At 46.6% G+C, this 14,184-nt stretch overlaps 4 non-coding genes across 4 annotated transcripts; 1 reads left to right on the top strand and 3 right to left on the bottom strand.

Moving 5' to 3' along the window:
* Positions 1-5,049: 5,049 nt before the first annotated feature.
* On the bottom strand, positions 5,050-5,122 carry TRNAA-AGC (transfer RNA alanine (anticodon AGC)). Its single transcript has one exon. It is a non-coding gene; the product is annotated as a tRNA-Ala (tRNA).
* Positions 5,123-5,805: 683 nt separating this feature from the next.
* On the top strand, positions 5,806-5,878 carry TRNAR-CCU (transfer RNA arginine (anticodon CCU)). Its single transcript has one exon. It is a non-coding gene; the product is annotated as a tRNA-Arg (tRNA).
* Positions 5,879-6,461: 583 nt separating this feature from the next.
* On the bottom strand, positions 6,462-6,534 carry TRNAA-AGC (transfer RNA alanine (anticodon AGC)). Its single transcript has one exon. It is a non-coding gene; the product is annotated as a tRNA-Ala (tRNA).
* A 7,160-nt stretch (positions 6,535-13,694) lies between these two features.
* TRNAA-AGC (transfer RNA alanine (anticodon AGC)) lies at positions 13,695-13,767 on the bottom strand. The gene has a single exon. It is a non-coding gene; the product is annotated as a tRNA-Ala (tRNA).
* Between the last annotated feature and the right edge of the window lie 417 nt (positions 13,768-14,184).

Consider the following 14,184-nt stretch of genomic DNA (forward strand, 5'->3'; position numbering starts at 1 on the left):
ACTGCCTACAGGCACAGTCTGCCATGTCATATTTAGTTGCAATGTGACAGCAGAGGACTGCGCAATATCATCGTAAGGCAGGGGGAGGCTAAACTTCCCCCAGCCATGGTCAACCTGCTTAACTGACAAAGGCTCCCTGCTCTTTTGTTAGGCCCTGCAGCTTACGGCAGCAATTCACATACCCACAGGGGGGTACATCAAACAGGCCACATGGGGCCTGGATGCAGAGAATAACAAAGGAGACAGGAAACTCAACAACCTTTCACATGTAAATGGGTCACCCTGAAGCCAGCTCCCTCCTCTCAGTATCGATGTCAGTGAACGGTCGTGTCTGGTTCTTTTATTGCAGTAGGCCACCCCCGATATGGGGACCCCATTCATAAGGTATGAGAATGTAGTTTGTTGCAAGAGCCAGAGAATCTGGTCTCTCAGCATCTTCAATAGCGAAATGCCGCTTTAACAGGAACCACACAGGGAGGACATTTAAATAAAGAGACAGCAGACAGGCAAATGGGTGGGACTTAGTATCACAAGGGAGTGAGCCCAGAGCTCTTTCTGTTGAGAGGAGGTTTTCGCCATATTTGTTCAGGAACACCCCTTGTTCCTGTTTTCACCCCTTTACCTTTTCCTGTTGCAAATCACTATGCTGATGACTTCACGCATACTGAAAATTGTTAGTAGGGACCCCAGGGTTGGCTCGCTAAGTTACGCTTAACCTACACCAATCACTGTGGCCCACTTAGCTTTAAAAGAGGATCAGAGACCCTCTTTAGCAGATCTGAAGACTACATAAGAAGTAGCAAGAAAAACTCATCCTTGGATCCTGGCTGAAGGTACAGGCTGCCTTACATCTTCCGCCAGTGAAGGAATGCCAGGAATTTCCAAAGAGGGAAACAATATCCCTCCTCTTAACTTCTCCTATGGAACAGGGGAAGAAAAGAACTCGGAGGACTCTCCAGCCGCTCCAGAACCGGTACCCAGCCAACACACATCATGCCCTGCTAGGCCTTTCAGCAAGATCCATGGACAAGAAGTGCCAGATGTGAACAAAAGGACAAGGTAGCACACTCCTTAGCTGTGGGTCATCCACCTTAAAGGACGACACAAGTCCATTGAATAAGCTGGGAGAAGTGCAACGACAAGCATCAATCGCCACCCGCCTTGAAGGATATTTTTTCGAACCACTCAAGTTCCTTGATTCACAACCAACTTCAACAGTGACCATTGTCAAGTCGCAGTTGCTGAAAGAAACCTGAGACGTCTCGACAAGGACTTCAGAACTGCTGATCAGCACAGAGACAATGATTCCTGAACCGGAGTTCCTGTGTAGGACAGCCTGCATACGTTCATCAAGCTTTGCTGACTGAACCGTCCTGCCGCCTGATACCGGCAGCTGACTCCCATCTCAAACTCTGTCACAGAAGCCTGTGAAGTGTCCTGAAGCCGCTTCGACCCTGTGGAGCAACAAGAACAGCTACAGCAAAAGGTACATTCTGGTTCTATCCCCCCTGGTCCTGCCCATAAGGCCCCTTGAGACATTTTAAGATCCTTTTCTCCCCTTCTGCTGAAGCCAAGAAACCTTAATAAACTATTGCGGTTATTAACCATACCGACTACCCTCCTGTCAGTATCCAGAGTATATCCCTTTTCCTTCTTTGAAACTGTCTGTCCTCTGCATTCCTTTACAGTGTGGGTTGTATTTAGTAGTGGTATTTTACTGTCTGTTGTGCTAATAATAAAGCAGATATTTGTAATCAACTTTGACTGGACACTCCCTTTATCATTGGGTAATAATTGTATTTTTGCTGTGTTGCAACTAACCAATGATCCACAATGTTTAGAGGAGATAAGCCTGCTGTTCCATCCACGTTACCAAAATTAAACAAGGCGGTTTATAATTTTAATTGTATACTTGCTTATTCCAATCTGTTCGGATCCATTCTGGTGTATCTATCAGAGGTGTGGGCTGATTGATGGTTTAGAAACTGATATTCACCCCATGACCACTGGTACCCGGGAATTCGATTCATCATATTGGCAGCAGACGTGTCAACCTTGTTGCACTACATAGGTGATAAAATGATATACTATTGACGGAATAGTGTGATGCGACGGGATGAGTACCCGAGATAGGAAATCTGCTCCATTTGCATGTTTTGTTGGCTTGTGCAGTATGTCAAAATGATAGCCCTGTAGATGCAAGCCCCACCTGGCAATGTGTGGATGCATGCAAGTCATTGCTTTGCCATAGATGGTAGTCAGAGCTTGATGGTCAGGGTTGACCACAAATTGTTTTTCAAACAGGAACAGATGATAATGTTTGTACCCCCATGCAATGGATAGACTTTTCTGCTTGTGCATAGGCCTGTTCTGTCTGCGTGCGGCTTCACCTGGCATATGAAGCAATGCATCTGTGAGAGGCGGAATCACCTGAGTGTTGTGCCCGAATCACTCCTAGGCCTACTGGACTCGCATCGACTGTGACCATCGTGTGACTGTTGGGATTGAGGGACAACATGCAGACAGATGATACTATGGGATGGCATATTTTCTCAAACACTGACATTTTCGTGACCACATGAATTCATGATTTTTCTTGACTAGATGTTGTAGGGGTGTGCTGATGGATGCAAAATCTTGATTGTAGTGCGTGCACTAGCTGGCCAGGCCCAGGAAGGAGCGTAGTTGTGTGACACAGGATGGATGTGGTGTAGACGTTAAAGCCTTTTTTTTGACTGGGTCTTGTGTAATGCTTTTAGATAACAAACAATTTCACAGAGTGTTTACTGAATTCACATTTTTTTGCGCTTCCGGGTGAGGTGTGCTTCTTCCAGGGCCATGCACACTGTGGAGCGTTATCATGAGATTTTTGGGACGTGCCAAATACCAGGATATTCTCACTGTTGTGTATGCAGTTTGAGATATGTCAGATTACTTTCTGTATTTCTTCTTGAAAAATCTCAACTGCTGAGGATATTCGAAACTAAGATGCCTGGAGCAGTGAAATAGTCATAGGCGTATTGGGAAGGTTATGACGTATCTGGATTCCGGGCTAAGTTCAAGTTGAAGATATCCCTTGTTTAAATCGAGTCTAGACAATATTGTGGCTCAATTTTCAAGGTGTATCATTTCCGCTGCATTGTGGGATGGTGTCTTTCTTTTTATAATTTAGTTTGGTGCTCTTATATCTACACAAAGTTGACTGCGTTAATCTGAATCTTTTGTTGGCACAGGGATGATGGGGAGGTCCATGGTCTGGGACGATGCTAATAACGAGCTTAGTTTGCCTTCGATTTGACATTGTGTGTTGATCGAGATACCCTGTTGTGCTGTCGGTTTGATGGATTGAATCATGTGTTGATTGACATGACAGTTTAAATTTGTTTTAACTTCCCCATGTTTTAAAATAACATCACGTCTTTTTTCGTGCATTGTCTATCTGATGGCTTGCCATCGACTGGTATACACCGTGCAGCAGCACCATCTGTAGTGCATTCATGCCAACCCTCCTGATTTATGGCGGAGACTGTTTTTTTCTATCCAAAATATTGCTCTTTTTTTTTACTGTCTTCCTCCTAAAATAATTCTACCCCAATGCAATCCAATCAGAATATTCAGTTCTCCCGATTTTATTGACAAAATCTCCCTCCCACGTGCTCCATGTGTGGCAGTGCTGTTTTAAAACTTAGAATGCAACCACAGCTAGCATCTATCTGGATGATGTGTTGTGTTGGTGTGCAGTAGCAATGTTGGACTGTGCTCAATTGCTGTGGCATTTCACCTGCGGAATGATGCATCCAATTTACTCAATGAGAGCGGCCTGGTCTTGAGAGCATGTATTTTTCTGCTTGCTCTGTGTGCATAGCGGGGCTAACCCCTACTCCTTGGCCCCTTACATCATATCAGTAACATGCATAAAATTTCCTGCTTGCCCCAATGATAGAGTCGGAGATATTCTGAAAGTTGGAAACATATATAACATTTTATTGGAAAAAACATATGGTCGCATAATTTGGAATCATCTTATGGGGGCGCCCCCCCCACCCCTGCTCAGGTCTTATGACTGCCTGGCACCAACCATGGTCCTTAGCCGGGTGGCTCTGCCAATCCCGCCTTACAAAGTCCCATGTCCAAAAGACTGTGAGCCATCTCACACCATTCCGTTCTTGCGAGAACGGCCTGCCCTGGATTCCACTGCTGCCAGGGCTAGATGAGAGGTCTTGCGCTCTCCACCCCTGGCTATTTAAGCCCCCGAAGGTGCAGGCCGTTTCCGGCTGGACCCTCTGGGGGCACCCTGACTGCCTCCTCCCTAGAGGAGGCGAGTCCACGCAGGGGGCAGCCAGAGGGGCGGCCCGCTATGTGAGCTGCGTCTCTAGCGCCCCCTGCGTGGGCTGGCGCATCTGCCTATCTTTTAAGTGAGGGAGGCCATCTTTGAGACGTTGGAGGATTTCGCTTTGGATCTTGTCTTGGGAACTCTACGTGTTGAGTTTCTTCTCCCTTGATGGTGTCATGTTTGTTTGAGGTGCTCAGCACCGATCTAAAATTATCCTCTCTCCAACAGGCGTGCAGGATTGCCCGAATGCCGGGCAAAGTCTTTCACTAGGGAAGTCATACCCATGTCAGGCTGTTCTTTTAGCACTTGTTTCCTGTGTTTCATCAGCAGTAGAGATTTGATGTAAAGGCAGGGGGGGGTTACTTAAAATAGTTGAGCGCCCTCTAATGCAAGAGAGGTCACGTGAGGTGCGCAACCTACCTACATTTCGACAGGGTGATGGGTGGTGGCAGGGCAGAGGGGTGGGGGCTGACTCTTCAAATGTTGGGAGAGGTGCTAACTTCAGAGATGGTGGCGGAGGGGCAAAAGATCTGTTACTATTCTGGTGCATAAGCAATGTTAAAATCTGTACTTAAAATCTGACTTTTTGGGATAGTAGAAAATGGACGGAAGACTTTTGGGATGATAGTAAGCACCCTGAAGCAAGCAGCGCATGCCTCATTTGGGAGAATTTGAGTTTTGAATAAAATAGTCAAATGGAAGAAAAAGTGTCTTGCTGGAGAATGCGGGCATCGATCCCGCTACCTCTCGCATGCTAAGCGAGCGCTCTACCATCTGAGCTAATTCCCCTCCTCCACGAAGGCTCTCGATACACTGCTTCAGAGCTGAAGCACAGTCTCCGGCTCACACTTTCTTGCTGTCCAGGGACCTGTAGTGCATAAAGCCCTTTCTCTTCATCTGCCGCAGGGGAAATCACAATCTCACCCCTTTGCCCAAAACAAAATACCTTCAGTGGAGCTACAAGTAAAGCTGCAGATGGCCATCCATTGCAATGAGGATTGGCCAACCAGGTATTAATAGCAGAGTGACTCCACTCCCACGCCCTTTCACGCTGGACCTGCGCTTGTGATCAAGAGGCTGCACACCAGTGCCATAGACCCGAGAGCCCAATTGAAAAGGTGCTTGCTTCTCACTTTATTTCTCTTGCTGTTTTAGGCCGCTGACACGCCGCCTGCAGCCAAAGGACCAGCGCTGGAGTGCCCTTTGTCATTTTTACCAGCTGGCCATATTTTACAATCGAGCGTCAGAATACCAAACAGGTAAGAGTTAGGTCTGGGAATTGAGTCCACTTTCCATCGTGTGTCCCATAAAGCGGAAGTGTCCAGCCGAGTGCAAGCAGGTGCCTTTTGCCCGCGTGTGCTGGGACACTGCAGCTTTGGACGTGAGCCAACTTGCCCTTTTCAGTGGGCCAGTACCCGTGACTCCAGTGAGAGAAGAGGAAAAGAAAGAACTTTCCCCTTCTCTGTCGAGTGGCCCCAGTGGCCTAATGGATAAGGCACTGGCCTCCTAAGCCAGGGATTGTGGGTTCGAGTCCCATCTGGGGTGGTTCGTGGCATTTTGTTCACACTTCTGCTAAAGCATGCAAAAGGTTTTTGCGGTAGTAGGGGGAGGGCGCAGGCTAGTACTTTGCTGGGCGCTGTGAAGTCCAGAACGTGCTCTGCTGGTAGCAGACTTTAAATGCCGGGAGACTGCAGAGTGTAGCAACCCCTCATGTCAGCGAAGAGACACAGATGAGTGGTAAGAAAGACAGGGAAAATATGCTTTCTGGAATCTGAGCTCCTGCAGACAGGGCTCACTCTTCTGCCAGCTCCGACCTGCTCCGATGAAAACGAAATAAAAGAGCAAAGGCTGCGCACTTTGAACCAATTATTCGAAGCATCGTATTGAAATGAAATAAAAGGTTAACAGCCCTGGGTGGCATCAAAGTGGAATTTCCTGAATATGTCACCAATGCCATGCAATGCGCCTGTTGCCGGCCCTCGCGCGGATGACTCTTTGGGATAGCAGAAAGTGGACGGAAGACTTTTAGGATGATAGTAAAAAAAACCCAGAAGCGAGCACATGCCTTTATTTGCGACGATTGGTGAGTTTTGAATAAAATAGTGAAAATGAAGAAGAAGCGTCTTGCTGGAGAATGCGGGCATCGATCCCGCTACCTCTCGCATGCTAAGCGAGCGCTCTACCATCTGAGCTAATTCCCCTTCCTGTTAAGAGGCACCTAGTTTCTCTTCCTGGTTGTCGAATAGCACATTACTCTGTGAACTCACAGATGACAGTTGACTGCACTGAGGTCTTCATAGGAGCACATGTAGCCCTTTTCTAAGTATCCCCTTCCACAGACAGGAAGTGCCTGTGCACGTCACACAAGGCAATGCTGCAGCCAGTCCTCTGCTAGTTGCACTGCACTGCCACGACTATAAATCCCATGTGTTCTATTTTGGAAGCACTGCCGAAGCGGACCGACAATCGGGGCAAATAAAACCTAACGTGGAAGAAAGACTTCAAGCGGAAAAAGTTGCTCCATATCTATAAGGAGTGTGAGACAATGTTTAAGGCGATCCTTGAAATATATTGATATCAATGCCTTCTAATGATTCGTATGCTGTTTTCTCTTTTCCCAAATGATAAACGCACCGTGTTTATCCTTATTATGGTCAAATGCGTTCTCCGTAGCCGTTCACACCAGAATTGCTAAGGAAAGTAAAAAAGGATAAAAGAAGAAAAAGTACACATTGTATCGGGCACTGCCACAATGGTACAAACCTGCACATTGGACCTAGGCACATTGGTGGCGGCAGAGGGCACAATCCCGGACAAAAAAAAGTTTTTTGGGGTTGCAGGGGTGTCCCCCGCATGTTCCATGTAATAATGTCTCTGCAAAAAACAGCAATTTTCCAGGGACTTATTTGCATGGCAGCATTTTTGCGGGGACATTATCACATGGAACCGATAACAGTGCCTGTGGCAACTGCCTATACCCAAGTCAAGCCTGTTGGCTTTTCCATTGCTTGTTTTAACACTTCAGTGCAAGGAACATATATAAATCAAGTGGTTAAGACATTTTTATTACACCAGTATTGCATTTACAGCTGAAGTTAAACCATTAACTGTCAGCAGACCGCTTACAAATAGCACTGACAGGCCACAGTTTGATGTTAATGCTGGAAAGAGCAAAGAGATCCCAGAAGGATGTGTTTTGGGTGGGGAGGGGCAAGTAATGGGTGGAAATGGCCCCAGTGATTAGCATGGCCATGGGTAGAAAATGGTTGGGTAGATAACTAATGAACATCCAGAAGCTGTGTCCTTCCTGTCATGTCATCATCCTCCAGGCTTTAACAAAATTGAATAGTTTTTAGGTGGCGCATATTGAAAAAGGACAGGAAGAAAAGGGGGAAGGCAGTAAATAATTGAGTGGATGCAAAAAGAGAGGGTAATGGTAACTTGACTACTCTCCTGCACATGCCATTGTGCATTCAGACGAAGTACACACATATCCCGGGGTACAGGTTTCTCTCCAAGTCCACAATCCCCCACCACAGCAGATGTTCCAGTCTAGCAGTCGTTGGTAAAAGGGAATTGTCTTTGTTTAATGTCCTCGGTCTGTGTCCTCAGCAATTTCATTGCTCAACATTCCCTTGTTTTTATTTCCCAGTATGCTCCCATGGCCCCAGGCGTGGCCATTTCTTTGTCCTATAGTGTGTGCCTATGGGGCGGCATATCTATACAAAACCCGAAGGCATCCAAAGCAATGCCGGGACTGGTGATCTCAAACACTCCATCGGAGTACGTACCTTACTTAAGGGGCCCTTTGCCCTATTAACACCATAAATAGTCTGCAATTAACACATCACGGTTTGGTAAAACTATCCAAAGGGCAGCTCAAGAGACCAATGTGTTTCTACCCCAACACCTCAGTGGTCATTTCTGTTGGTATGTTAAGTCTGTCCACTCACTGACCATTTGTGTCCAAATCTCACCAGGGTCTATGCTATCCCTGAGGCCGAAACACTTCACCTCTTTAAGGACTTTGCTCATTAATCAATGAGCCATACAAACATTGCATATCAGCACAATAGTGGCATGAAAGGGGCCTCCCTCTACAATACTTAAATGATTTACTTTTTACAAGAATATAGGTGAGGAATTCGACCAAACGCATGATGAGTGTGGGCTCCCCTGGACTTTTTTTGACATTTTTAATTAAATGGATGATGGCACACTGACCTCAGGAAAATGTGTTGGGCTAATCCACAAACATTTCCGTATGCTCACATCACAACAAACTCATAGAGCTGTGTATTCTGGGTTGGACACTGCCTACAGGCACAGTCTGCCATGTCATATTTAGTTGCAATGTGACAGCAGAGGACTGCGCAATATCATCGTAAGGCAGGGGGAGGCTAAACTTCCCCCAGCCATGGTCAACCTGCTTAACTGACAAAGGCTCCCTGCTCTTTTGTTAGGCCCTGCAGCTTACGGCAGCAATTCACATACCCACAGGGGGGTACATCAAACAGGCCACATGGGGCCTGGATGCAGAGAATAACAAAGGAGACAGGAAACTCAACAACCTTTCACATGTAAATGGGTCACCCTGAAGCCAGCTCCCTCCTCTCAGTATCGATGTCAGTGAACGGTCGTGTCTGGTTCTTTTATTGCAGTAGGCCACCCCCGATATGGGGACCCCATTCATAAGGTATGAGAATGTAGTTTGTTGCAAGAGCCAGAGAATCTGGTCTCTCAGCATCTTCAATAGCGAAATGCCGCTTTAACAGGAACCACACAGGGAGGACATTTAAATAAAGAGACAGCAGACAGGCAAATGGGTGGGACTTAGTATCACAAGGGAGTGAGCCCAGAGCTCTTTCTGTTGAGAGGAGGTTTTCGCCATATTTGTTCAGGAACACCCCTTGTTCCTGTTTTCACCCCTTTACCTTTTCCTGTTGCAAATCACTATGCTGATGACTTCACGCATACTGAAAATTGTTAGTAGGGACCCCAGGGTTGGCTCGCTAAGTTACGCTTAACCTACACCAATCACTGTGGCCCACTTAGCTTTAAAAGAGGATCAGAGACCCTCTTTAGCAGATCTGAAGACTACATAAGAAGTAGCAAGAAAAACTCATCCTTGGATCCTGGCTGAAGGTACAGGCTGCCTTACATCTTCCGCCAGTGAAGGAATGCCAGGAATTTCCAAAGAGGGAAACAATATCCCTCCTCTTAACTTCTCCTATGGAACAGGGGAAGAAAAGAACTCGGAGGACTCTCCAGCCGCTCCAGAACCGGTACCCAGCCAACACACATCATGCCCTGCTAGGCCTTTCAGCAAGATCCATGGACAAGAAGTGCCAGATGTGAACAAAAGGACAAGGTAGCACACTCCTTAGCTGTGGGTCATCCACCTTAAAGGACGACACAAGTCCATTGAATAAGCTGGGAGAAGTGCAACGACAAGCATCAATCGCCACCCGCCTTGAAGGATATTTTTTCGAACCACTCAAGTTCCTTGATTCACAACCAACTTCAACAGTGACCATTGTCAAGTCGCAGTTGCTGAAAGAAACCTGAGACGTCTCGACAAGGACTTCAGAACTGCTGATCAGCACAGAGACAATGATTCCTGAACCGGAGTTCCTGTGTAGGACAGCCTGCATACGTTCATCAAGCTTTGCTGACTGAACCGTCCTGCCGCCTGATACCGGCAGCTGACTCCCATCTCAAACTCTGTCACAGAAGCCTGTGAAGTGTCCTGAAGCCGCTTCGACCCTGTGGAGCAACAAGAACAGCTACAGCAAAAGGTACATTCTGGTTCTATCCCCCCTGGTCCTGCCCATAAGGCCCCTTGAGACATTTTAAGATCCTTTTCTCCCCTTCTGCTGAAGCCAAGAAACCTTAATAAACTATTGCGGTTATTAACCATACCGACTACCCTCCTGTCAGTATCCAGAGTATATCCCTTTTCCTTCTTTGAAACTGTCTGTCCTCTGCATTCCTTTACAGTGTGGGTTGTATTTAGTAGTGGTATTTTACTGTCTGTTGTGCTAATAATAAAGCAGATATTTGTAATCAACTTTGACTGGACACTCCCTTTATCATTGGGTAATAATTGTATTTTTGCTGTGTTGCAACTAACCAATGATCCACAATGTTTAGAGGAGATAAGCCTGCTGTTCCATCCACGTTACCAAAATTAAACAAGGCGGTTTATAATTTTAATTGTATACTTGCTTATTCCAATCTGTTCGGATCCATTCTGGTGTATCTATCAGAGGTGTGGGCTGATTGATGGTTTAGAAACTGATATTCACCCCATGACCACTGGTACCCGGGAATTCGATTCATCATATTGGCAGCAGACGTGTCAACCTTGTTGCACTACATAGGTGATAAAATGATATACTATTGACGGAATAGTGTGATGCGACGGGATGAGTACCCGAGATAGGAAATCTGCTCCATTTGCATGTTTTGTTGGCTTGTGCAGTATGTCAAAATGATAGCCCTGTAGATGCAAGCCCCACCTGGCAATGTGTGGATGCATGCAAGTCATTGCTTTGCCATAGATGGTAGTCAGAGCTTGATGGTCAGGGTTGACCACAAATTGTTTTTCAAACAGGAACAGATGATAATGTTTGTACCCCCATGCAATGGATAGACTTTTCTGCTTGTGCATAGGCCTGTTCTGTCTGCGTGCGGCTTCACCTGGCATATGAAGCAATGCATCTGTGAGAGGCGGAATCACCTGAGTGTTGTGCCCGAATCACTCCTAGGCCTACTGGACTCGCATCGACTGTGACCATCGTGTGACTGTTGGGATTGAGGGACAACATGCAGACAGATGATACTATGGGATGGCATATTTTCTCAAACACTGACATTTTCGTGACCACATGAATTCATGATTTTTCTTGACTAGATGTTGTAGGGGTGTGCTGATGGATGCAAAATCTTGATTGTAGTGCGTGCACTAGCTGGCCAGGCCCAGGAAGGAGCGTAGTTGTGTGACACAGGATGGATGTGGTGTAGACGTTAAAGCCTTTTTTTTGACTGGGTCTTGTGTAATGCTTTTAGATAACAAACAATTTCACAGAGTGTTTACTGAATTCACATTTTTTTGCGCTTCCGGGTGAGGTGTGCTTCTTCCAGGGCCATGCACACTGTGGAGCGTTATCATGAGATTTTTGGGACGTGCCAAATACCAGGATATTCTCACTGTTGTGTATGCAGTTTGAGATATGTCAGATTACTTTCTGTATTTCTTCTTGAAAAATCTCAACTGCTGAGGATATTCGAAACTAAGATGCCTGGAGCAGTGAAATAGTCATAGGCGTATTGGGAAGGTTATGACGTATCTGGATTCCGGGCTAAGTTCAAGTTGAAGATATCCCTTGTTTAAATCGAGTCTAGACAATATTGTGGCTCAATTTTCAAGGTGTATCATTTCCGCTGCATTGTGGGATGGTGTCTTTCTTTTTATAATTTAGTTTGGTGCTCTTATATCTACACAAAGTTGACTGCGTTAATCTGAATCTTTTGTTGGCACAGGGATGATGGGGAGGTCCATGGTCTGGGACGATGCTAATAACGAGCTTAGTTTGCCTTCGATTTGACATTGTGTGTTGATCGAGATACCCTGTTGTGCTGTCGGTTTGATGGATTGAATCATGTGTTGATTGACATGACAGTTTAAATTTGTTTTAACTTCCCCATGTTTTAAAATAACATCACGTCTTTTTTCGTGCATTGTCTATCTGATGGCTTGCCATCGACTGGTATACACCGTGCAGCAGCACCATCTGTAGTGCATTCATGCCAACCCTCCTGATTTATGGCGGAGACTGTTTTTTTCTATCCAAAATATTGCTCTTTTTTTTTACTGTCTTCCTCCTAAAATAATTCTACCCCAATGCAATCCAATCAGAATATTCAGTTCTCCCGATTTTATTGACAAAATCTCCCTCCCACGTGCTCCATGTGTGGCAGTGCTGTTTTAAAACTTAGAATGCAACCACAGCTAGCATCTATCTGGATGATGTGTTGTGTTGGTGTGCAGTAGCAATGTTGGACTGTGCTCAATTGCTGTGGCATTTCACCTGCGGAATGATGCATCCAATTTACTCAATGAGAGCGGCCTGGTCTTGAGAGCATGTATTTTTCTGCTTGCTCTGTGTGCATAGCGGGGCTAACCCCTACTCCTTGGCCCCTTACATCATATCAGTAACATGCATAAAATTTCCTGCTTGCCCCAATGATAGAGTCGGAGATATTCTGAAAGTTGGAAACATATATAACATTTTATTGGAAAAAACATATGGTCGCATAATTTGGAATCATCTTATGGGGGCGCCCCCCCCACCCCTGCTCAGGTCTTATGACTGCCTGGCACCAACCATGGTCCTTAGCCGGGTGGCTCTGCCAATCCCGCCTTACAAAGTCCCATGTCCAAAAGACTGTGAGCCATCTCACACCATTCCGTTCTTGCGAGAACGGCCTGCCCTGGATTCCACTGCTGCCAGGGCTAGATGAGAGGTCTTGCGCTCTCCACCCCTGGCTATTTAAGCCCCCGAAGGTGCAGGCCGTTTCCGGCTGGACCCTCTGGGGGCACCCTGACTGCCTCCTCCCTAGAGGAGGCGAGTCCACGCAGGGGGCAGCCAGAGGGGCGGCCCGCTATGTGAGCTGCGTCTCTAGCGCCCCCTGCGTGGGCTGGCGCATCTGCCTATCTTTTAAGTGAGGGAGGCCATCTTTGAGACGTTGGAGGATTTCGCTTTGGATCTTGTCTTGGGAACTCTACGTGTTGAGTTTCTTCTCCCTTGATGGTGTCATGTTTGTTTGAGGTGCTCAGCACCGATCTAAAATTATCCTCTCTCCAACAGGCGTGCAGGATTGCCCGAATGCCGGGCAAAGTCTTTCACTAGGGAAGTCATACCCATGTCAGGCTGTTCTTTTAGCACTTGTTTCCTGTGTTTCATCAGCAGTAGAGATTTGATGTAAAGGCAGGGGGGGGTTACTTAAAATAGTTGAGCGCCCTCTAATGCAAGAGAGGTCACGTGAGGTGCGCAACCTACCTACATTTCGACAGGGTGATGGGTGGTGGCAGGGCAGAGGGGTGGGGGCTGACTCTTCAAATGTTGGGAGAGGTGCTAACTTCAGAGATGGTGGCGGAGGGGCAAAAGATCTGTTACTATTCTGGTGCATAAGCAATGTTAAAATCTGTACTTAAAATCTGACTTTTTGGGATAGTAGAAAATGGACGGAAGACTTTTGGGATGATAGTAAGCACCCTGAAGCAAGCAGCGCATGCCTCATTTGGGAGAATTTGAGTTTTGAATAAAATAGTCAAATGGAAGAAAAAGTGTCTTGCTGGAGAATGCGGGCATCGATCCCGCTACCTCTCGCATGCTAAGCGAGCGCTCTACCATCTGAGCTAATTCCCCTCCTCCACGAAGGCTCTCGATACACTGCTTCAGAGCTGAAGCACAGTCTCCGGCTCACACTTTCTTGCTGTCCAGGGACCTGTAGTGCATAAAGCCCTTTCTCTTCATCTGCCGCAGGGGAAATCACAATCTCACCCCTTTGCCCAAAACAAAATACCTTCAGTGGAGCTACAAGTAAAGCTGCAGATGGCCATCCATTGCAATGAGGATTGGCCAACCAGGTATTAATAGCAGAGTGACTCCACTCCCACGCCCTTTCACGCTGGACCTGCGCTTGTGATCAAGAGGCTGCACACCAGTGCCATAGACCCGAGAGCCCAATTGAAAAGGTGCTTGCTTCTCACTTTATTTCTCTTGCTGTTTTAGGCCGCTGACACGCCGCCTGCAGCCAAAGGACCAGCGCTGGAGTGCCCTTTG

This window comes from Ambystoma mexicanum, chromosome 5q (assembly GCF_040938575.1).
Source record: "Ambystoma mexicanum isolate Mex_15411 chromosome 5q, UKY_AmexF1_1, whole genome shotgun sequence".
Classification (NCBI taxonomy): domain Eukaryota; kingdom Metazoa; phylum Chordata; class Amphibia; order Caudata; family Ambystomatidae; genus Ambystoma; species Ambystoma mexicanum.